Source organism: Astatotilapia calliptera, chromosome 5, assembly GCF_964374335.1.
Source record: "Astatotilapia calliptera chromosome 5, fAstCal68.1, whole genome shotgun sequence".
Classification (NCBI taxonomy): Eukaryota; Metazoa; Chordata; class Actinopteri; order Cichliformes; family Cichlidae; genus Astatotilapia; species Astatotilapia calliptera.
The window spans coordinates 26,235,756-26,257,922 of NC_137426.1; the positions used below are offsets into that span (position 1 = coordinate 26,235,756).

The 22,167-nt window shown below is 40.6% G+C and overlaps 2 long non-coding RNA genes across 6 annotated transcripts; both read right to left on the reverse strand.

Annotated features, from left to right (window-relative positions):
- Positions 1-882: 882 nt before the first annotated feature.
- Positions 883-4,192, reverse strand: LOC113022735 (uncharacterized). Of its 3 annotated transcripts, XR_013909056.1 has the most exons (6): positions 4,063-4,192; positions 3,870-3,915; positions 3,585-3,695; positions 3,205-3,470; positions 1,441-1,527; positions 883-1,320 (listed from the first exon to the last, which is right to left on the reverse strand). It is a non-coding gene; the product is annotated as an uncharacterized LOC113022735 (long non-coding RNA). The 3 variants fall into 3 exon arrangements; XR_013909057.1 differs by lacking the exon at positions 3,870-3,915 and having other exon boundaries at positions 4,063-4,172; XR_013909055.1 differs by lacking the exons at positions 3,585-3,695; positions 3,870-3,915 and having other exon boundaries at positions 4,063-4,187.
- Positions 4,193-7,671: 3,479 nt separating this feature from the next.
- Positions 7,672-12,482, reverse strand: LOC145428936 (uncharacterized). Of its 3 annotated transcripts, XR_013909291.1 has the most exons (6): positions 12,265-12,482; positions 12,072-12,117; positions 11,787-11,897; positions 11,407-11,672; positions 11,204-11,290; positions 7,672-11,083 (listed from the first exon to the last, which is right to left on the reverse strand). It is a non-coding gene; the product is annotated as an uncharacterized LOC145428936 (long non-coding RNA). The 3 variants fall into 3 exon arrangements; XR_013909289.1 differs by having other exon boundaries at positions 12,072-12,481; XR_013909290.1 differs by lacking the exons at positions 11,787-11,897; positions 12,072-12,117 and having other exon boundaries at positions 12,265-12,452.
- Positions 12,483-22,167: the final 9,685 nt, after the last annotated feature.

Sequence of the window (22,167 nt, forward strand, 5' to 3'; positions counted from 1 at the left end):
AATGATTGGTGAATGCTCGGCAGCTCTCATTCCTGTCAGTTTAACTTTGACAAAGTTATCATCAAAGAAAGACTTGATGATCTCGAGAAAGTTTGTTGACGAAAGAGGCTTGCCAACCCGAATTTGAAAAGCTCAGTAAAATGTAAACAAAAACAGAATGTTTGCATAACCTCATATGTTATTCACAATAAAACAGTAAAATATATTCAGATGTTTAAATTGAGAAACTGTAAATGTAATTTGTTTAGTTATATATTTTTGCAAATTGGGTTTAAAATTGCATCATAAAAGAAAGTATTCTCATTCTTATTCCGACTATTGTCTACAGAGTGGCCAGTTTACCTAAAAATAAAAAAATAATAATTTAAAAAGTCATGATTTTTATTTCCCTCCTCATTTATATGCATGTATTTGGCTTGGACAACAACAAAGGACGTGCTTTTTTAAAATTAAAGTTTCTCTCCACTCCACTCATGCTATTTCCCAAGTGTTCAGGTTGCCTTTAATATATGAACAGAAGCACAAACCCTCATTTTATAATTCAAATTAAGCAATTAAAGCACAGTAACAAATTCTCTTTCAATTGTTTATGCAGGAGCTAGCAGGAAGAGCATGGCTTATAGAAACTTAGAAACTATTATGGATTAGACTCTCACATGCAATGAAAGGAAATATAGGAAGCCCATAAATATACATTGTACCATTGACAGTAGAACATTTCTAAAACCTACGCATACAACATGTTGGATTAAAGCCACTGAAATAAGAGGATGTGAGTCAACCGAAAACACCAGAAAATATCTTAGCTAGCTTTTTTTTCTGTCTCTTCGGGTTGTGGTAAAGACATGGCCCAATATTTCTCATAAATGAAACAAAAACAAATTTTGTACGACTTTTTATGAATTCCTTTTAATACATAGTATAAATAAATAGATATATTTCTTGTATGTATATAAAGCATATGTATTTGTATATAGATAGATAGATAGCACCTGTTGTCACTAAAAGTGTCATCTTTCACATACACAGTCATTCAATACGTTTTATCATATCAGGTAACATGTCAAAATTAGCAGAATTTTTATGTATTTTCCTCTTAGAAAAAGGAACCAGATCCAGAGATCTCCATATCTTCAAAACCTCTGCTAAACTGACTGATTTTGTCTTGCAAGAGGTCTCTTTCTCTCAGTAGGCTTTGCAGCAGGTTGTTGCAGCAGGAACATAAGTGGGTTGAATTCGACTGAAATTGCTCGGTCTGGCACATGTCTTCTATCACAGAGGTGTTGCAAGGAAACTGATTGATATCCTCTTTTGAATAAACTGGAAATAAACATAATTTTGGGGTCATATTTGTTTTTAACTTTCCATCAGAAAACATGTTACAGTACTTATGATACATTTATTTTCCATTATAAATATATATTTGTGTTCACAACTTACCAGCAAGGTGCAGGGAGATATTGAGGATGGCTTGTAAGATACATAATACTCCTAAAGTTACAATCCCCATCCTCAGGAGTCTTCTTTCTGTAAACATACAGATAAATACAGGGAGTGCAGAATTATTAGGCAAATGAGTATTTTGTCCACATCATCCTCTTCATGCATGTTGTCTTACTCCAAGCTGTATAGGCCCGAAAGCCTACTACCAATTAAGCATATTAGGTGATGTGCATCTCTGTAATGAGAAGGGGTGTGGTCTAATGACATCAACACCCTATATCAGGTGTGCATAATTATTAGGCAACATCCTTTCCTTTGGCAAAATGGGTCAAAAGAAGGACTTGACAGGCTCAGAAAAGTCAAAAATAGTGAGATATCTTGCAGAGGGATGCAGCAGTCTCAAGATTGCAAAGCTTCTGAAGCGTGATCATCGAACAATCAAGCGTTTCATTCAAAATAGTCAACAGGGTCGCAAGAAGCGTGTGGAAAAACCAAGGCGCAAAATAACTGCCCATGAACTGAGAAAAGTCAAGCGTGCAGCTGCCAAGATGCCACTTGCCACCAGTTCGGCCATATTTCAGAGCTGCAACATCACTGGAGTGCCCAAAAGCACAAGGTGTGCAATACTCAGAGACATGGCCAAGGTAAGAAAGGCTGAAAGACGACCACCACTGAACAAGACACACAAGCTGAAACGTCAAGACTGGGCCAAGAAATATCTCAAGACTGGTTTTTCTAAGGTTTTATGGACTGATGAAATGAGAGTGAGTCTTGATGGGCCAGATGGATGGGCCCGTGGCTGGATTGGTAAAGGGCAGAGAGCTCCAGTCCGACTCAGACGCCAGCAAGGTGGAGGTGGAGTACTGGTTTGGGCTGGTATCATCAAAGATGAGCTTGTGGGGCCTTTTCGGGTTGAGGATGGAGTCGAGCTCAACTCCCAGTCCTACTGCCAGTTTCTGGAAGACACCTTCTTCAAGCAGTGGTACAGGAAGAAGTCTGCATCCTTCAAGAAAAACATGATTTTCATGCAGGACAATGCTCCATCACACGCGTCCAAGTACTCCACAGCGTGGCTGGCAAGAAAGGGTATAAAAGAAGAAAAACTAATGACATGGCCTCCTTGTTCACCTGATCTGAACCCCATTGAGAACCTGTGGTCCATCATCAAATGTGAGATTTACAAGGAGGGAAAACAGTACACCTCTCTGAACAGTGTCTGGGAGGCTGTGGTCGCTGCTGCACGCAATGTTGATGGTGAACAGATCAAAACACTGACAGAATCCATGGATGGCAGGCTTTTGAGTGTCCTTGCAAAGAAAGGTGGCTATATTGGTCGCTGATTTGTTTTTGTTTTGTTTTTGAATGTCAGAAATGTATATTTGTGAATGTGGAGATGTTATATTGGTGTCACTGGTAAAAATAAATAATTGAAATGGGTATATATTTGTTTTTTGTTAAGTTTCCTAATAATTATGCACAGTAATAGTCACCTGCACACACAGATATCCCCCTAAAATAGCTAAAACTAAAAACAAACTAAAAACTACTTCCAAAAACATTCAGCTTTGATATTAATGAGTTTTTTGGGTTCATTGAGAACATGGTTGTTGTTCAATAATAAAATTATTCCTCAAAAATACAACTTGCCTAATAATTCTGCACTCCCTGTACATAGTACATTCACAATAGTGAGACAGCTTTCTGATTACTTCAAAATCGTGACTGTTTCTTTTTTAGTTTGCATTTTTCTCATATTCTTACCTGATTGAGCAGAGTTGATGCTGCTTGTTCCAGTTTTGACCTTTTTCCCCCCAAGGTCATGTATGGTGGAATACTCAGAAAGCTCTAATTCTTCCGCCATGAGGTTAACTTACAGTGAGATGGGTTAGTCGTGCCTCAGTTTCTGTGCCCTGGCATCTGTTGTTTCTCAAATGTGACGAGTTGCCTTGACGTTATTTTCTAAAGAAAAAGCTGCTCTTGATTTGAGGAAGTGTTTTCATTGTGGTTTTATGTTGATGAGTCAGCCTCTGGAAAGATTAAATTCAGATTTAATTTTAGTTTTGAAATATGTTTCTGTACATAGTTGATTAATCACATTTATCTTTTTACTTAATTTATAATCCATTTGCATAAATACCCACCCGCCTTTTAAAGACTTCATTCTTTATGCAGTTTAAAATGGTCACAAACTCAACAGAGAACCAATTTGTTAAGGTCTTGAACCAGGCTGGTCAAATTTGCTATAAATTGATCTGCAACAGCAAGCAGTTCATTTTGTTTGTCAATCAATGTTGTCAGCAGATTTCAGTCTACAGTTGTGATTTTGTAAAGGACAAAGGTAAAAATGTTTATTGCAAGAATTTTGATATTCAGGTTGTAGCATCCAGTCGAACTGAGAAGGCCAGAACTGATGGTTGTTGAATGACCTTTATTATTCCTTGCCGTGTATCAGACAACGAACCAACGTAAGAGCTAGACAAACAAATAAAACAATTGCCATATTATTCATGTAACACCATCTAAACTGCTCATTACGCTGGTCTAACCGTTTTCTATTAAACTATATAATACATATTATGCATTTCAGATTGCTCAAATTAAATCATATACATTACAAACCTTGTTCCCCTGTCGACTGTAGCTAGAACCATTCGTCTTTGTACAATTTAACCATATTCTTCTCTCCCTTTTCTCCGTTAGCATTAGTTTTCCGTTTTCTTCCGTCTTTTTGTACATCAAGTTGTTTACCATTAAACCATTCACTTTCGGTCACACAGGAAGTTACCAAAATAAAAGCACAAATGTTATATTACGTGAATATGCGCTAGCTTTACATATCCGCCGTTACACTCCCACCAAATTATTTGCTGTTACAAACAAAATAAAACACAAATAATTTCTAAACAGGTAACGTAACAATGATAATACCTTTGTATATGCAACAACAAATTTTCATTGCATTTTAACTGCTTAGTGCATCTTGCTTTTCACAACTTTCTAACAGTAGAACCAACTTATGAACTGGGCGTTCCACTGTAGACATCTTATGCAAACGTTCACCCCTTTTACTAAGGTTTCTGTCTGCAAAGGTTACTTTGACCTTTCTCACAAGTCCATCTTCGTCTGTTATGGTGTCCACAACCCTACCAAGTCTCCATTGGGATCGTGGCAGTATTTCTTCCTTGTCCATCACTATGTCACCTACTTGCATATTCCTTTTAGCAGCATGCCATCTCTGCCGAACCCTGATGTTGTGAAGATATTCTCTCTTCCATCTGCTCCAAAATTGCTCCGTTAGGTATTGTACCTGACGCCATTGCTTCCGAGCGTACAGATCCTCTTTAACAAACTGTCCTGGAGGAGGCAAAGCTGTTGTGGTTTTCATAGTTAGGAGATGATTTGGAGTTATTGGTTTCAAACTGTTTGGATCATTGAGATTGTCTGTCGTCAACGGGCGGCTGTTTACTATTGCAGCTGCTTCATAGAGAAAGGTTCTGAGTGATGAATCGGTGAGTCGTCTCTTTGCGAGAGCAAGTGTGGCGTTGAGGACGTTTCTCACAGTCCGAATTTGTCGTTCCCATACTCCACCTGCGTGGCTTTTCTTTTCTTTTCTTGCTTGTTTGGTTAGGAACGGGCCGAAAACATCCATACCACAGTATGTGAAAGGCGGAGAGCGTTCGACTCTTTCTGTGGGGAGATCTTTCATTTTTTGTCCTTCCACAGCTCTCCTTAGTCTCCGACATGTCACACACTGACGGATGTAGTCTGATACTGTTTGACTTAGCTTGGGAATCCAATAACCGCTGGACCGTATTTCGTTCATTGTGAAGCTCTTTCCTTGATGATTTATTCTTTCGTGACAGTGAGCGATTATGAGTTTTGTAATATGATGGTCTCTTGGAATGACAGTTGGATGTTTGAATGTGTTAGGAAGCAATGAGTGTTGTAGCCTTCCTCCCACCTTGAGCACATTGTCTTCGTCCAAGAAAGGATCCAAGTTGTACATTTTGTTGCTCTCATGTAGTGCCTTTCCTTTGCTTAATCTCTTTATCTCATCTGAAAATGTTAGTCCTTGTAAGTTTTTGATAATCATCATTTCAGCATTTTGTCTTTCAGTTACAGTGCTGAGTGACTTTGATTTGTCTCTGAGTAGGAAACGTTTGAGACGTGCTATGGCACCGACAGCATGTGACCAGGATGAGAACCTTGTGAGACGGTCACAGAGACTTACACATACTTGTGATGTTATGATCTCACACTGTTCTGGTTGCAGAGACTTTTGCCGTTCAGTCATTTGGTCAGCTTCTCCTTCTGGACTGTGATCCAAACTAAGACTTTATCAACAAATACCCACATATCTCAGCAATGAAATTGGGAATGGAAAGCCAAGGGCCATGGGGAAGAGTCATAATGATTTGACTGATCACCTACTTCTCATCTACTGGAACCATCAGCGAAAAGAAGAAAGAAAAGAAACGCATCACGCAAGAATGATCTTGATCAAAAGAATTCAACAGATTTATTGAGCACATTTACTTATACTCCCCTACAGCACAAATCCTTTTAATTTGAGTACTCAATATACTTTCTCCAAGTTCCAGCCTCAAGCCAAGATGTCATTTTATCATTGAAATGTTGCCATTTATATCACTGATGGAACAGATTTAACATTTCATAGTTTTGAAAAGCTCTAAAAAAAATTAGTTTCATACTATTTTTTTCAATATTCTTTTATTCTTTTTATAGCCATAACACAGATTTCTCTCATGATTGCATGCAATTCTTAAAGGTATACATGCATGCAAATTGTATTTACATATGCAAATGATTCAAATTAACATACTCTAAATATGTTTTATAAATAAATGTAAAACTTTTAACATAACCCTGTGCAAAAAAAAGTCCTCATTTAAAATATTCTTAACAACTAAATGTAAAACAGATGTACAGTATAAGGTAAACACAACAGTTGGATAGTGTAAGCCAGGAACACAGTGTGACAGAAACACTGGTGTCATTCAGAACAGCTAATTAAAACAAAGCCAACAGTGTTAATGAAAAGTGATTAGTGAATGCTCTGTAGTTCTCATTGCTGTCAGTTTAACTTTGACCAAATTATCATCAAAGAAAGACTTGATGATTTCAAGGTTTGTTGGCAACACAAAAGAAGATTATCAACCCTATTCTGAAAAAAAGGGATGCCGAGTAAAATGTAAATAAAAGCTGAATTTAAAGATTTGCAAATCTCACAACCCCAAATTTTATTCACAAAAAACCCATCAAAAACACACTTTACATACTTCACAAGTATGTAAAGTGTGTTTATTAAGCGCAAGCAATCAGACAAGCAATCACAAAGTGGTGTACACAAAAGGCTAAAATAAACATGAACATTAAACTCCCAGGACCTGGCGTCCACATATGTGGACATCACATTTTGGGTTGTCTAGACCAAAATACTAATTTTGCTCTACAAGGGCCTGATATCCACTTACGAGGGTGTTGTACTTCCACTGTTCTATCAAAATGTAAAGCGAATGTCCTCATATATGGAAACAAAAATCAGGTTAAAAAAAACAAACATGTAATTTTTGGTTTTTACATTCATCAGGTCCTAATCAGCCCAAATAGCCAAGAAAATTAAAAATGCATGCCATGAAAGAGTTTGGGTCTTAGGAGGTTAAGTGTGAAAAAAATGAAATAAGATATAATAAAATAAACTGTTAGTTTCAAAATAAGTAAAACATAATTCAATAAAAAATTCTCAGGAAAAGGCCTGTTTGAAAAAAGTTTTAACTGCTTTTTAAAATAATGCACAGAGTCAACTAATTGTAGTTTTGATGGTAAAGTGTGCCACAGCTTTGGTGCCACAAGCTCAAAGGGTCTGTCACCCTTAGTTTTTAGTCAGGTATGGGGAACAACAAATTCAGAGTCTGTGAATGGAGACGACAAGAAGCAGTGTATTTTGTAAAAATCTGAGATAAATAATCTGTGACCTGGCCATTTAGTGCTCTGTATGTTAAAACAAGAATTTTTAAACGAATCCTAAAATCTACTGGGAGCCAATAAAGAATATAAAATAGGAGTAATTTGAACTTGTTAGCTAGAACTTGTTAGTAGTCTGACTGCAGCATTTTGAATAGCTTTGAGGTGTGAAAGAGAGTGTCCGTGGTTAACTTTATTTATTAACAAGACATTATTCAGGTGAAATAATGACACTCAGACAAGTTCTGTTAAAATAGCAACGTGCACGGGTGAGCGGCTCTCAGGAGACACTCACACCGAGTGCAGGCGATAGCTCTTTATTTATAAGACACATCGCATATGCAAATACCTTCATCTTCCTTTAATACATGTTCTGTTAAAAACTTCCTGTGACTGAGTGTGTGTACGTTTGTATGGGGTCATATGAGTGTACTCTAATTTCGGGAACTGCTGTTAGAGATTTAATCTCTTGTGGTTAGGTCGCTGTCTCTGGCCTTCATCAACATACAGAGTTAAAATGTCAGTGTGCACAAAAATGAAAAGTACAGCATATTTGTGAAATATATGAACACATCAATATGAGCTTATAGTAAACAGTAGTAAATAAACTTATATATGTTAAAAATCTCATGACAGAGAGGATCTGTCCAAGCTGGTAAACAGAGCATTAAAATAATCTAAATGCGATGACACAAATGCAAGAACTATTTTTTCCAGCTCAGCTGAGGCGACAATATGTCGCAATTTTGAAATGTTCCTTAAATGAAAGAAACAGGAACAAGACAAAGATTTTATATGCAAGTCAAGGCCCAAAGAAGACTCAAATATTACTCCAAGATTTTGAATGTTGGTGTTAGTAGTTGAACAAAAAGAAGCAAGAACCCGACTGATTTAAGAATGTAGTTCAGGAGGAGCTATAATCATGGTCTAAGGTTTGTTAGTGTTTGAAACAAGGTAATTGCTAGAGAGCCAATCAGTAACCTGAGTTACCCAGTGGACTAAGCTCGACAGCCTATCCAGCTAATGAGGCTTAAAAGACTGTCATCGGCACAGAAATGATAAGAAATGTCACTAAAAGATTGAAAAATGCCAGCGAGAAAGAAGAAGCACCTAGAAAGAAAATAATGTATGCAAACCTGAACCCTGTGGAACCCTGCAGGTTAGGGAGGCTATGATAGAGGTGAACTTGTTTGTTCTAACAGAGAAGGTCCTGTCAGATAAGTAAGAAGAAAACCAGTCTAAGGCAGAGCCAGATACACCAGCCAGAACATTCAGCATATTAAGTAGGATTTTATGATCAATTGTATCAAAGGCTGCACTGAGATCAAGCAATATGATTACAGAACAATTCCCTGCATCAGAAGCCATTAAAAGATTATTATAAACCTTCAAGAGGGCGATCTCAGTGGAGCGCTGCTTTTGAAAGCCAGATTGAAAAAGGTAACAAATCTTTAATTTGCATAGTAAAGATCTGAACTGATTTTCTACAAGTTTTTCTAATAATTTGCTTATAAGTGACAATTTTGAAAATAGGCCAATAATTACCAGTAAAGTTGGGATGAACATTCGACATATTTAAAATATGATGGAACATAACTTTGCCTCAGTTCCACATGATAGACAGCAATGTGGGACCAATGCTGGTGAGTCCCAGACAGGAGAAAAGCAGGTAATGTATCTAAGGAGCATGACAAGAATTTCATTTTACCTATTACTGTAGTTAAGTCATTAAGTGTAATTGGAGGGAAAGAAAAGTAAATGACCCAGGGCACTGAGGACCATCATAAGGGAAGCTACTTGAGGAGATTTTGGATCTTAAGCCCATCACCTTATTTACAAAGTGATTGAGAAATGTATTGCAATCATCGTCAGAAAAGAACATAGCATGCTGTGTTGGAGGGGAAACAATCCTGTTGATAGTCTCAAATAATACCCTTGGATTATTCTTATGGAAATGTATGAGATTATTGAAATAAGAGGATCTAGCCTCTTTCACTGACTCATTATATATGTGAAGAAGCTCTACAAAGTATTTGTGATGGAAACTTAGACCCGTGCTTCCACAAATGTTCTGCTCTTTGACGGGAATGTCGAAGATCACAAGTTTGATTATCTAACCAGGGTGTGCAGGAACTGACAGAGCAATGACTACTCTGGTTTTGTGAGGAGCGATCTGAATAAAAGTGGCTATCAGGGTTCAATACAAGACTTAACAAGGAGCTCAACATGGTCACAAAAAGTTATGAAATTAAAAAGAAAACTTAGAAACGATAGCTATCAATAAAGCGCCTGTACCTAATACAAACTTGGGAAAAAGTTTAAAAGTTTAAGAGTCCATAATGCTCAGGAAATTCCTAGTGGTACTATTTGATGGGTCCTCTGCACGAATGTTGAAGTCCCCAACAATGATGACCTTGCCCAACTTAATAGCAGAAGTCTGACAGAAAAGATGCTGCAGACCCAGGTGGACCATAAATTGAAATACCATACATCGGTTGATCTCTTCCAGTTTTGATCATAATTATCTCAAAAGAGCTGTAACAGCTCGAAGAGATCATCTGGCATAAAAATGTCTTTTTAAAAATCACAGCTGTTCCACCTTCTCGTCCAGAGATCTGAAGTTCACAGAAAAATGAACAGTCTGCAGTGCATAGCTCTAAAAGATGTGAGACTTCATGCTGCCATGTCTCAGAGATAAACATAAAATCAAGCTAAATATAAGCTAAATTATATCAAATATAAGACTGTTGTCAATTGAGCGGCCATTGAAAACTCATTATTATACAAAATTTCAGTTATGTGAAAACAAAAAAAAATTAATTATCATCATTCAGAGTAACAATAACATTTAAAGTTGATATAGCAAGTTCCATTAAAAACACTTTCTAAATTCTGCTAGTACAAAATAGTCAACATTGTTTTTTGCTGTTATTTAGTGTGTTTGTTGGCCACACATACATGCAAATCCAATATTCTTTAACACAGCTTGGGTCGGGTCTCTACCACCTACTGGTAGAAGCATCTGTTCTTTGGGTTTCTGAATACACCACCAGCCAAAACCTAAACTGAGCACATGTTGTCACTAAAAACGTCATCTTTCACATACACAACCATTCAATACATTTTATCATATTACTAAAATGGCATGTCATTTTTTTTATCCATTAGCAAAGTATTAATATATGTACATAATAAATTTTGCATTAAATATGCAACAATATAATAAAAGTATTTACCTGAGTGCAACTGTTAATCACTGCTTGACTCTTTCAAAATATATATCTAATTAAAATGTGGTTGGCTGTTGTTTTTGTACCAGAGATTTCAAAGTGTGTAAATGGATGCAGTCGTCTGACTTAAATGACTTGTTTCAAATTCCTGAATGTTGTCTGCGTTCATCTTCAAACTAACAAGAAATCTAAAGAATTGGAACCAGATCCAAAGATCTGCATATCGTCAACATCTCCAGGTTTACCTCTGCTAAACTGACTGATTTTGTCTTGCAAGAGGTCTCTTTCTCTCAGTAGGCTTTGCAGCAGGTTGTTGCAGCAGGAACATAAGTGGGTTGAATTCGACTGAAATTGCTCGGTCTGGCACATGTCTTCTATCACAGAGGTGTTGCAAGGAAACTGATTGATATCCTCTTTTGAATAAACTGGAAATAAACATAATTTTGGGGTCATATTTGTTTTATACTTTCCATCAGAAAACATGTTACAGTACTTATGATACATTTATTTTCCATTATAAATATATATTTGTGTTCACAACTTACCGGCAAGGTGCAGGGAGATATTGAGGATGGCTTGTAAGATACACAATACTCCTAAAGTTACAATCCCCATCCTCAGGAGTCTTCTTTCTGTAAACACAAAAACAGATAAATACATAGTACATTCACAATAGTGAGACAGCTTTCTGATTACTTCAAAATCGTGACTGTTTCTCTTTTAGTTTGCATTTTTCTCATATTCTTACCTGATTGAGCAGAGTTGATGCTGCTTGTTCCAGTTTTGACCTTTTTCCCCCCAAGGTCATGTATGGTGGAATACTCAGAAAGCTCTAATTCTTCTGCCATGAGGTTAACTTACAGTGAGATGGGTTAGTCGTGCCTCAGTTTCTGTGCCCTGGCATCTGTTGTTTCTCAAATGTGACGAGTTGCCTTGACGTTATTTTCTAAAGAAAAAGCTGCTCTTGATTTGAGGAAGTGTTTTCATTGTGGTTTTATGTTGATGAGTCAGCCTCTGGAAAGATTAAATTCAGATTTAATTTTAGTTTTGAAATATGTTTCTGTACATAGTTGATTAATCACATTTATCTTTTTACTTAATTTATAATCCATTTGCATAAATACCCACCCGCCTTTTAAAGACTTCATTCTTTATGCAGTTTAAAATGGTCACAAACTCAACAGAGAACCAATTTGTTAAGGTCTTGAACCAGGCTGGTCAAATTTGCTATAAATTGATCTGCAACAGCAAGAAGTTCATTTTGTTTGTCAATCAATGTTGTCAGCAGATTTCAGTCTACAGTTGTGATTTTGTAAAGGACAAAGGTAAAAATGTTTATTGCAAGAATTTTGATATTAAGGTTGTAGCATCCAGTCGAACTGAGAAGGCCAGAACTGATGGTTGTTGAATGACCTTTATTATTCCTTGCCGTGTATCAGACAACGAACCAACGTAAGAGCTAGACAAACAAATAAAACAATTACCATATTATTCATGTAGCACCATCTAAACTGCTCATTACGCTGGTCTAACCGTTTTCTATTAAACTATATAATACATATTATGCATTTCAGATTGCTCAAATTAAATCATATACATTACAAACCTTGTTCCCCTGTCGACTGTAGCTAGAACCATTCGTCTTTGTACAATTTAACCATATTCTTCTCTCCCTTTTCTCCGTTAGCATTAGTTTTCCGTTTTCTTCCGTCTTTTTGTACATCAAGTTGTTTACCATTAAACCATTCACTTCCGGTCACACAAGAAGTTACCAAAATAAAAGCACAAATGTTATATTACGTGAATATGCGCTAGCTTTACATATCCGCCGTTACACAGGTAATATCACTTACACATACTTGTGATGTTATGATCTCACACTGTGTCCCCGGTCATGTCAGTTTAACTCTGTGCGCCATGCTTTTCGGCCAGGTTTCATGGACTCTGTGTGCACTACGTCTCGGACTACATCCTGTACGACTGTGTGTAGTGTTGTTTCACATCCAGCTTATCTAGACGCTGCTTGTGTGAGTTCTCCTGTACCTGTGGCTGCTCCTAAACTCACTCTTTCTAAGACTGCTAATTATGACATGGACAACTTAAGTACAGCAGAGTTGCTAGAACCAGCCCACCATAAGTCTCTGTTTACTGAAACTGTGTTTGGCTCCACTAACTTGGTTCACCCAGTGACTGTTACTGTTCCTGTGCTTCGCTCTCCGCCTCCAGTTCCTGTAACCAGAGCAGCGCGGGCCCGGCTTTCCCTTGCTCCCGTATCAGTTCCTCTGGAGAGGGTGGCTGAGGTCCAGCTGGTCCCTGCTTCTGTCCCCAGCCTGGCAGAGGCGCCGTTCATCCCGGCACCCGTACCTGCCCCTCGGGTGGGGTTGATGGACGCCCAGCCTATGCCTGCGCCAGTTCCGGTTCCCTGGGCGAGGTCTACTGTGACCCTGCCGACTCCTGCACCCGTCTCAGTCCCTCGGGTGGGAGCAGCAGAGGTCCAGCTAGCTCCTGCACCTACACCGGCCCCCAGGGTAAAGGCAGCCAGAGCCCAGCTTGTCCCTGCACCCGTATCTGTTTCTCGGGTGGGGATGACTGGTGTTCGGCCAGGCCCAGCACCCGTTCCTGTTCCTCGGAGGAGAGCAGCCAAGAGTCAGTCACCTGTTCAGTCACCGGTTCAACTACCTGCTGTCCCACCATCACTACAACCACAACTACAACTTGCACTTCAATCGATAGCACAGTCATCAGCTCAGTTCATTGCTCAGCAACCCGTTCAGACACTGCCCACCTCAGCTGGAAGCTTTGGTGAGCTTTCTCCGCCAGCTGGGGACTGCGTGGTGCTGACACACTTTGGACAGACTGTTTGCCCTGCACAGCCCCAGCCGTTGCATCCTAAGCCGACTGCGTGCCCTGTGCCGCTACAGTTAGCATCCGCTGAGCCAGAGGTCCCCGCACCTGCTGGCTCTGCATCAGTTTCCGCTGGGGGTTCAGGAGAACCTCTCCAGCCTTTCCTCGTCTCCGCTGGCGGCTCTGGTCAGCCCGGCCAGCACCTCCTCGTCTCCGCTGGAGGGTCCGAGGGGCCCGTCCAGCCGCCTGTCTCCGCTGGAGGGTCCGAGGGGCCCGTCCAGAGCCGCCTGTCTCCGTCTCCGCTGGAGGGTCCGAGGGGCCCGTCCAGCCGCCTGTCTCCGCTGGAGGGTCCGAGGGGCCCGTTCAGCCACCAGCAGCCTCATCCACACCAGCTGCGGCCGCCGTGTCTCCGCCCACGCAGTTGCCTAGTCCAGCTTCATCAGAGTCTGCATCCTCGCCGTCGCCTGGTCCGGCCTCTGCTGCATCCTTGCCATCGCCTGGTCCGGCTTCGGCATCGCCTTCGCCTGGTCCAGCCTCAGCCTCAGCCTCAGCCTCGTCTTCGCCTGGTCCAGCTCTAGCATCTGCTTCTGCTACGCCTGGTCCAGCCTCTGCATCTGCTTCTGCTACGCCTGGTCCGGTCCCCGCATCGCCTTCGCCTGGTCCCACCTCGTCTGGTCCTGTGCCCACCGGGCCTCGGCCAGTACGCCTGACACTGGAGAGCCGCCGCTGCCTTCCGCGCGGCCGGCCCCCTGAACTGCTCCGTCTCCTTCGCCGCCGCCACTGCCTTCCGCGCGGTCGGCCCCCTGAACTGCTCCGTCGTCTCCTTCGCCGCCGCAGTTGCCTTTCGCACGGCTGGCCTCCTGACCGGCTCTATCACCTGTGTCGCCCGCCTGGTTGGCCCCCCGACCGTGTGACCCTTGAACTCTTGTGCCCGCAGGCTCCGGGTCGGCCTCCTGAACTGCACCACTGCTGCCTTCTGCACGACCGGCCTCCAGATACGAGAGGACGTGGCCTGTTGTGTTGCCGCCCTCCAGGCCGACCCCCTGAACTTTCTTTGGACTATTGTCTTGTGCTCCTGTGTTTTCTGTCGATTGTTTTGTTCCCTGTTCTGGTCCCTCCGTCCTGGTCCCGCCCCGGGTGGGTTGTTTTCTGTTTTTCTTGTTTTGTTCGCGGGTTTGGGCTGTCGGGCTGCCAGCCCTTGGGGGGGGGGGGGGGGGGGGGGGGGGGTCATGTCATGGTCCTGGGCCATGTGGGCCCAGTATTCTCAGTTTTTGTGTGGTTTGTATTTTATTCCCTAGTTATGCCTTGGTTCCTAGGATTATTTAGTTAAAATGTTCCTTATTTGGTTACCTCCTGTGTGCCCCTGTGTATCTGTGAGCCCTCGTCTCTCCTTGTGTTTTATTCTGTTTTCCCCAGCCCGTTATGTCTGTGTTTTCCCCGTGCTCTCTCTCCTCCTGTCTGAACCTCTGTACTTCCTGTTTTACTTTGCCCGTCTCCCGTCAGTGTTGCGTTCACTCCTGCCGTGTCTTGTTATGACTATCAGTGTCACCTGTGTTCCCCGTGTGCTCCCACTTCCCTCGTTAACCCTCTGTGTATTTATGTCTGCGTCTCCCTCGGTTCTGTGTCACATTCTCCCTCATGTTGTGTGTGTGTTCCTCCCTGTTCCTTGGCGAGCTTTGTATTTAGTTTTCCCAGTTTAGTTTTGTATTTCCTACGTTCTGCCTCTCCAGCATTAAAGCTGTGATTTTTGAGTTCATCCCCGAGTCTGTGAGTTTTGCAATTTGGGTCCTCCTGCCTGCCACACAGCGATCCATGACACACTGTTCTGGTTGCAGAGACTTTTGCCGTTCAGTCATTTGGTCAGCTTCTCCTTCTGGACTGTGATCCAAACTAAGACTTTATCAACAAATACCCACATATCTCAGCAATGAAATTGGGAATGGAAAGCCAAGGGCCATGGGGAAGAGTCATAATGATTTGACTGATCACCTACTTCTCATCTACTGGAACCATCAGCGAAAAGAAGAAAAAAGAAACACATCACGCAAGAATGATCTTGATCAAAAGAATTCAACAGATTTATTGAGCACATTTACTTATACTCCCCTACAGCACAAATCCTTTTAATTTGAGTACTCAATATACTTTCTCCAAGTTCCAGCCTCAAGCCAAGATGTCATTTTCATTTTATTATTGAAATGTTGCCATTTATATCACTGATGGAACAGATTTAATATTTCACAGTTTTGAAAAGCTCTAAAAATACAAAATTAGTTTTATACTAATACAGCTATAATGCTGCAGCCTTAAGGGATTTTTGTTTTCCTTCTGCAATCACTTGCATGCAATTCTTAAAAGTATGCTTGCATGCAAATCCAGACATATCTTCATTACTGCATTCAAAGCTAGTTGTGTTCAAAAGACTCCTTCATGGCTTTAAAGACAACTGACTTACCTTTGAATAAATAACGTGTGACTGTAGCAGAGTAATGCAGTAGTATTACTGCTCTATATAAATATACAATATCAAACCGAAACCAGCACTTTTTGCAACAAAAAAATGTCTTCAATGAAAAAAATCTTGTCCTGTCACTGAGGTAAACACACTCGCTACATAAGTCAACAATTTGAAGAGGGTGCGCATGCTTCATAGTGGGTAGTAGAAAGAGGGAATATAGACTTTGCCCATCCTATTGTTATAATCTGTCTGCAATGCGATGGCAAGATTCAGGCAAAAGTTTTTGCAGAGCAGTATGCAGTATCACCTGGCATTAAGAACCCAGCCTTGATATCCTTCAGCAGCTTTGTCACCAAATACACCTCCATCCATCGCATGTACAGTTAAAATAAAGAAAAAATGAAAAGGGTATGGAAAAGAAAAAAAATTGAACTGGTGCTTTTATTCCCAAAGACTTGATTGCCAATTGAAAAGCAACAGATGTTTGCCCATGTGAGAAACCAACTGATGGGTTGCATTCTCAATGGCAGTGATTTCCATGTAAACACATGAAACTCTTTGAGAGAAGAGATGGAGCACAGAAGTGTTTTGTTCATTGTGTTTCAACACCCAGTGTTAGGCTGCACAGCTGACAGACAGTGTAGCTGGTGTTTCACGGTCATTCTCTTTGAACGTACAGTATACAGTTTCCTAACAACACCAGGTGAATATGGAAAACTTTTTTTTAAAAAATCACAAACAGCACTAAATAATGGATAGAAAGATAAATTTCCCATGAGACATATTTTACCTAAGTCCTTTACACAGAGAAGAATAAGCCTGTTATAATGTAATAGTAAAATGAAATAAAGCTGTGGCAACAGTAACAGCTCTTGGAAATTAGGGACTGTGAAATGAAATTAAATACGTGCTAACATATTACTACAAGCTGAAACTAAATCGAAGATGCATTTCATAGATATGTTTTAATTAAAAGGAATTATGCATTTGTTGAGTGTTACAACATAGAATAGTCTGTGTAAAACACACACACAGGAAATCCCACAAAAAACTGACAATAGACAACTGTCTGTTGAATATGCAGCTTTAAAGAATTTTCAATCATTTTTCCACCCAAAGTTTATTTTGTTTAAAAGGAGAAGGCAGCTTCTGACCAATCAGCATCTTCAGAGCTACCAGAGTCAGGGCACCTGGCTATCGTAGTGAGTCTACAGCAGGGGTGTCAAACTCAAATACACAGTGGGTCAAAATTCAAAACTGGAACAAAGTCGCGGGCTAACATTAATATTTATTGAAAAAAAAATTTTTCCTCCAGATATAAGAATGAATCTTTTCTTATGGACTCAAATACGTTTTGCTGGAAAACTGAATATGGAACAAGCAAAGCTTTATACTAAACAATATATATATTAGCTGTATAATACCAGTAGGCCAGCTCTAATAGTAATTTGGTATGGCTTCGCGGGCCAAATGTAATTAGGCTGCGGGCCAAATTTGGCCCACGGGCCAGAGTTTGACACCTATGGTCTATAGGTTGTATGATCTATTCTATACTGTTTAAATAACTGTATAAAACAAACTACGCACTGACTTGTATACAGTATGTTTTACATCATTAAAATGCTGAAAATTCGAAACCATTATTGGCACTAACAGGCCCTAAAGAGTGTGTGACTCACCCATGCAACATCCACAGTAATATCCACAGACTAACCAGTTAACAAGCTAACAAGCACTGACTTTACTGTCTGTCTCTCTATAAGCCCCGAGGCTCCAAAGCAGTCTGTTTGGTATTCTTTGTCATACATGCTGCAGTTTGGGATGAACAAGCTAGTATCAGCACCAATGGAGATAAGTTGAGTGTACAGTTTTGTACGGGTTTGTACTACTGAACTGCCTCAGCAGCAAGAAAATACAGGGAGCCAAAGAGGAAAACACGATTACATTAGACACAACCTGTTCTGCTGTTAAAGTCTGTGATGTCTCCGATTTTAATTGCTGACAGTTAATTTTTTAACGGTAAAAAAACTAAGTAGGCGTTAGACAGGTAACACTTTTGTAAGTAAAAGCACATCTGGTGTCCTATTGTACAAACTTAGTTCATATCAAACCTCCAGGTATACCAGTGGAAAAGATGTGGCTGAGTATAGCATTATCCATGTTGTCATCTAACCATGACTAATCATAGCACTCTTATATTTTGTCTTTCAAAATGTGGAAATGCTATCTCAGTGTTTTTAAGCTTACATAACAAAGATTGCACATTTGACTGGCATAACCTTCTACCCAAAATGTAGTGGTATGCAAAAACTTGTGTCATCATATGCAGGATCAGCCACCGCCTGTCAACCTCAGGGCGAAGCTGTAACAAGGTACATGTGAATTACACATGTGATGGGGCTCCTACATACATTGACGCCTGTTAAGCTTACATTTATGTATGAACTCTGATCCAGCCAATTTAATTTTCCCCAGAGGTGAAATGCTTGGGAGGAAAATGCTAATATATGTCACCTGAGTAGACTGCCACTGTCAAAGCAATACTTTATCATTTCAAATTAAAGCTTGAGTGCTGCAAATGATACAAATACTGACAATGCTGTACCACTCCCATATCCTCCTAACAACCACATGGGAGTCCTACATGATAGAGATGTGGAGATGGGTGAAATTAATGGGTGTGTTCAGACAGAGCAGCACTGCTTCGTGACATGCAAGTGGATTACAGGAGGCAACAGTGCATTCTAGTGGCCAAGAGGAACATAAGTTGCATTGGGTTGTAGTTAGTGCCAGAATTTTGGGGAAAAGACGCTTTTCAAATGACTAAAACAGTGATCCAATGTCTTTGTATTTTTGATATTACATGTTTACAGGTTTCCTTTTTAATCAAAAAATCATACCGTCATGCTGCTAAGGCTCAACTTTAACTAACCTGGCAAAACCAATTGGTGATTGGTAGTGCTCTCACTCATGACTAGAGTGAGAGCACTACCAAAAAAATAAATAAAAGATGATTTTGGGCTGTGTGGCTTTGAAAGATACAAGTATATCATACGGTATTTATAGCTGTGTCCATCCATGCAGAAAAAAACAATCCCAAAATCAGAGGCAGAGGCACACACACTGCACACATGGTCACTGCACACATTCACTAGCAAACACTGAGCCTTTCATGCATACCGCCGTCTCCCAATATTTCATATCATGCACCTGTGCACACACACTTTCACATTCAGTTAAATGTATTCAGATGCACTGGTGCAGGAGGGCACGCAGAAGGATCCAGCAGCACACGTACAGTTATTTTAGTGTGTGTTTGCACACAGAGCTGGTTTTTGAAAAACAATACATTTATCGTGGAAACAATAGAAACAGAAGTCATAGGTGTGCAGGTGTGTGTGTCTGGATGTATCCACTAGTGCTTACACTGTCATTCAGCTGGCAGGAACCACATATATCAACGTAGCAGGTATTTGAGGGACTGCTTTTAGCCAGCATACTAAACAGATGCCTCAGTATATTTAATATTATTTAGCGTAAAATGTTTCTCAGGGTTTTCAAAGCACTCTTGGCAACCAGCTCTATTTTTTGCAAACCATCGCCTACAATTTGGTTAGTGTGCAATGCAGACTTCAAATACAGAGTGTGCGTATATCATGTGCAACTTTGTCTACCATAAAATCGGTCAGGATGACCGACAATTCGTCTTCTGCGAAAGAAACGAGCCTGATGTGACATGTTGTTTCTCATTAGTGGCGTGCAGCTCACTCCTTTCCCTCTTAAAACAAATATTCTGCCTTGAACATGTGCGTGACAGCTGGAGATGAGTACTCAGTTAAGTGGAAGAAAATAAATCAAAGCACAGTTGCCATCTTTTTGTGATGATTTGTCTAATTCTTGTGCGTCCACGCAGGGGAGGGGAGGAGAAGAGATGGAGAGGTAGCAAGGGAATGAGGAAGAAGAGGTGGTGTGTGTGCGTGTGGCATGGAGATTTGTGAGAATGTAAGGTGGAAAAGATGGGCACAGAGCGAGTCAGAGAGACAGAGACAGAGAGAAAGTGTGTGTTTGGACCAGCTGCACAGCAAATCTGTTTATTCTGCACAATTTGGCATCAAACACAACAGACTGCTGAGTGCTTGCTACTGCTTGTGGTGCCCCATTAAAATGGAATTTATTGCTGCCTTAAGAGCAAGCCCGAATTACACATTTTTCCCTCTCTGCTTCGTTCTTCTTTCTCTCTCATTTGCACTTTTTTTCTCCGGCTGTGGTGATGGCAGTGCCTCCAATTCTTGCACCACCTGTCAGACAAGTCAGAACGGCTCATTACAGACCCAAACAGGCAGGTATTGTAGGCATGCCCACCCATAAGTCAGCCATCACCACCATCTCCACTGTCACCTGAGTGAGTAGCACTGAGACATCACTGGAAAGAACCTGGAGTTTTCATGAATGCCATGATAATATTGCGGCATGCAAATGCTATATAATACTTGTGTTTCATTTTCCAGCACGTCTCCCGCTTATTTCGTTGAAAAATGTCATCAAAACGCGCAGGCCGGCTTATAATAATCAAATATTTGGTTGAACATCAGTCTGCGAACGTTTCCATTAACACTTGTAACCAGAACTTCTGCGGCAAAGCGAGCACGAACTCTGTGCCCACATCACGCAACATAAATCTCCTCAACCAATGATAAATTCATATTTAATGACCATTGCCATCGTCTGGGAAGGAGGTGCATTCTTTCATTATTGCCTCTTTCCCCTGCTGCTTGGTTGAGATAATTGATTTCTCTGTGGTAACAAGGTATCGACCACAAATGGTAGCCAGCTAAGACAGCGGTTCGATTCAAAGGAGGGGTGGAGAGGGAGTGGAGTTTAAAAAAAAAAGAGAGAACAAGGGATGGAGCTGAAGACGAGAGCGCAAGAGTTCTGAAAGTCAAAAAGCCACACAATTATTTGCAGTTAAGCAAACACGGGTGGGTGTAAATTGGACAATGATTCTTGTCCTGTTTTCAGGCTTTTTAAAGGCAGAACATAGTTTGGTATTTCAGCTGTTCGCAGTGCTGTGCATTTAATCCGCCAAATGGAAAGCATATTGATCACACAATCTGTCACATAATTCATTGAAAAGAGTGTCAAAAACAAATCTGGAGGACCACTTTTCAAGCACATGCTTAGCCTGCTAAAGAAGCAGTTTATTGGCCCCGTTTACGAATATGCACGACCGTACCTTTGCTCGGCAAAAAACCTGAATTAACAGCTGGTTCAGCCCAGCTCCTTTTCTTGATATGATTTTAAAAGTATACCTCAATGATGCCTTGCCTAATTCACAAACAGGTTTTCCACTCTGAAGATCAAGTTCTCAAAACACAGAATTAACGTGTACAGAGCATTTCTCTGGTGCTTTAATTGACTTTTTTTCCTTCAGAGATGTATTGATTAGATGCGTTATTAGATGTTCGGATTTGACAGTCATCCATTTCTTTGACATCAACCTGACCTTAAGCAGAAAATGGTGTAGACGGCGTGTACATGCCACACGGCCGAAAGGTTGACACGTACACTTTATTTTCACTCAATAATGGCAATAAGTAAACCTTGTGAATTGGGTAATTTATTGATTACATTCAGTTTCCAGAGACGGTGGTGGTAGTATTGTTGTTCCCTTTGCCATCACTGCCTGCAATTCACTGTATAAATAGAGGAATTAAACAGTGTTGTTGTTATGTGTTTACCAGCTTACACTGTAATTTATTTAAGAGCTCTTAATTGGACTACTTACTCATTTGGCCCTCGCTGGTCCCATAGCAGAACGGAGCTCTATCACTGCACACTGGGGCATGCTGGAATATGGAGCTACAGAGACACACTGCACACAGCCAGCTGTTTGATGTCTGCAACTGTAGAGCGTATGCTGCACCGTACAGCATAAATAAACACACAATCCCCCGATGAGAGGACAGATCGACACACAGGAGACCTTATTTCAGGCTAATGAACTATTAATGCTGATTTGAAATTCAAACATTTTTGGAGGGTCTTTTTTTTTTGCAGTCATTCGAGGCTCGCTGTGTGTGAGACAGAGAATGAAAGGAAGAGAGAACAAACCAATTTGGATGAACTATGCGCACACTATTTTCACACGCACGCACACACACACTCGACACAGCTGGGCTTAGATCTCTGAGGGGCTGATGCGTTGCT